This window comes from Lolium rigidum, chromosome 3 (assembly GCF_022539505.1).
Source record: "Lolium rigidum isolate FL_2022 chromosome 3, APGP_CSIRO_Lrig_0.1, whole genome shotgun sequence".
NCBI classification, from domain to species: Eukaryota; Viridiplantae; Streptophyta; class Magnoliopsida; order Poales; family Poaceae; genus Lolium; species Lolium rigidum.
This window is the reverse complement of record NC_061510.1, coordinates 345,279,767-345,282,597: the sequence shown is the minus strand read 5'-3', so window position 1 is coordinate 345,282,597 and position 2,831 is coordinate 345,279,767.

Below are 2,831 nucleotides of genomic sequence, written 5' to 3'. Positions count from 1 at the left end.
CTCGGCTTGCAGAGGAGGCACGTGCTCATGGACCTGTGGGTTGTTGCTGTCTGAGGGAATGTCTACAGAATGGAAATAACAAAAAGAGCATAAGAAAACGAACAGAAAAGCTACCTCAAGTATGGTCAAATCATCAGACGAACCAGCTGGTTCCGGCGGAGACTTGCCGAGGCGGGAAGACGGAGTCCGGCCCATCCTTAGATCCAGCCAATGAATGACAGGATCCGGATCGTACTTGTCCAGGGGCCTCTTCTGGCAAGGGCCTCGCCGGTCTGAATCAATCCGGGGGAAGCGGGCCTTGGCCTGAAAACAAAGGAAGAAAGAAAGATTAGACACAAGTGCAAAAGTTACCGGTAATACGACCTGAGCCGCATGTCTTCTTACATCTTTCGGACGGAGGATTCCCGGCGCCGAGAGGGCAAAGGCCCCACTCCCAGTCATCCGGCATGTCCGTTTGGCAGATTTGGCTTGCCTTTAGGACCACGTCCTTTTTGCTCAAGGCCAAGCCGGTGATCTTAGTGGGATCACCGGGGCCGTACATCTCACTAATCTTGTGAGCGCGCTGCTGGAGGGGAAGCACCCGGCGGCTGATGAAGGTGCGGATGATATCGTCGGAACAGATGCTGGTGTCCTTCATCAACCTCTGCATGAAGCGCACCACCCGGTTTGTCTCGGCATGATCCCTACCAGGGTTGTACTCGCCAATTGGTCTTGGCGGGCGCGCCGGGTTGAACGCCGGCAAGTTGATGAGGTCCTTGTCGCCCGCGTTCTTCACATAAAAGAACGTCGTCTCGCCACAACCGGCAGGACTCGAGGCCGTTGAACTTAAAAGGGGCCCCTTGGCGGGAGCCGATGATGCAGGACCCGCATTGAACGGGGGGTTTGGGCTTAGGAATGTCCTTGCCCTGGACCGAGTTGATCCGGAGGGAGAAAAAACGGTTAAACGTCTCTCGAGCGGGACGGATGCCAATGTAGCCCTCCATGAAGGCCACAAAACAAGAAAGGTAAAAAACGGCGTTTCCGGGAAGGTGATGAGGTTGGAGGCGATAGAAGTCGAGGATTTGACGAAAGAAATCAGAGGCAGGAAGGCCGAAGCCACGCTCAAAATGAGCAAGGAAAACAACAGCTTCACCGGGTTCGAGCACCGGTTGGATCTCGTCGCCCGGAGGCCGGCAGATGACTCCTTCCGAATCCTCCTAGACCGGTAGAGCCGGCCGATCTCATATCGGGTCACGTCGGAACCTCTCCAGGCTCCGCGTGTCTTGTCCTTTCCGGAGGCCCGGCTAGATGTGTCGGCCTCTCGTTTCCGGCTGGATGCCCGATCCATCCGGCGAGGTCTTCGGTTAACCCGTCGGAAGTGCTGCTACCTTGGTTGCTAGAGGTGGCAGCGGGGAGAGACCCTTCGCTAGACATAAGGATCTACGAGATGCCGAAATCTACCGAGAAACAGTTTTCCCCAAACGGACCCTTGCGCGAAGATCTACGAATAAGAGAAAAAGCAAAACAAAGAACGAATAAATACTCTACCGCCCCCAAGATCCGAAGTGCAAGAAAGAAAGGGGTAAAGGCGCATCGGGCCTAACCTGAGGCGGCGGAGTCGCGGAGGAAGAGGTTCGCCGGAGGAACGGCGAGCCTGCGGCCAGCCGAGGAAGTCCGTCGACGGCGAGGCGGAGAAGTTCTCGAAGAAGCACGAATGCAGCGGACGCGGAGAGCGCGCTGCAGATGGTTCCCGCACGAGGAGGTCCGGCGGAACGGCGGCGTGAGTTCGCCGGGCGACGGGCTCGAGCGAGCGGCGGCGGACGGAGAACGGTGAAGGCACGGAGTCGAAGAGCACTGTGCGCGAGGAAGTGGAGAATGCGAGAAGAGGAAAGCTTATAAAGAAGAAGGGGAGTGGGCTGAAAACCGCTGGGCCGTGGCGGTTCGCCTCGCGGCCCGCGGCGGTTCGCACCATGGGCCGCCACGTGTCAGAGAAATACACGCGAAAAGACAAGAGGCCGCACGGAGGCACACAGGAGATCCAGCACGACTAGTGGGATCCGCTGCGGTGCATTAAATGGGCGCACGGGAGTCGAAGCGAAATGACAACTGACACTGGCGCGTCAGTCACAGTGCGCATGTCTCTGTCAGGCGCGGGGCCCGAGATATTCTCGACTTCGCCGAGGAGGTGTTTAATGGTTAAGATACCGGAAGACAAGATACCGGGAACGACTTACGAGGAAAAGATAAGGAAGATCCCGGCAAAGATGCCGGACCCGAGCCTAACGCCGGATGGATCAAACCGGTATCCAAAGACGTAAGAACCCGGCATGGTCCGTTGGATAGAATCCGCCGGACTATACCAGCTTCGGGGACTAATATTGGGGGATGACCCCGTATGCCAAAGGCATGCCAAACCGGATGGTTTGAGCCATCAGATACCGGTTAGACGTTCAAGCCGGAGTCTAAGATAGGCGTTTGGCTGAACAGGCTAAGCCGGTATCCTCATAAGAGGGATACCGGAGAGGGATAGAAAAGGTACCGGGCCACCGGAAGGTAGCGCTTGTCGGCAAAGCTGGTCAAAGATTCTCTCCAGAGCTAGAAGACAAAGATGAGCTAAGCAAAGTAACTTTAGACGAAGGGCTGACGATAAAGAGAAGGATGACGGTCAAAGAAGCCGGAGGACGTCAGTGACATAGGCATCCCAAATGGGCCTGCCGGATATAGTACCCGGGGTTTATTGAAGGCCCACTACTCGAAGAATAAGAAGATTCGGAAGCCCAGGATATATTTAAGGAAAAGATAGAGTTGTAATAGGAAGTGTTATTTGTAATCCAGGCGGATGAGTTAGAAAC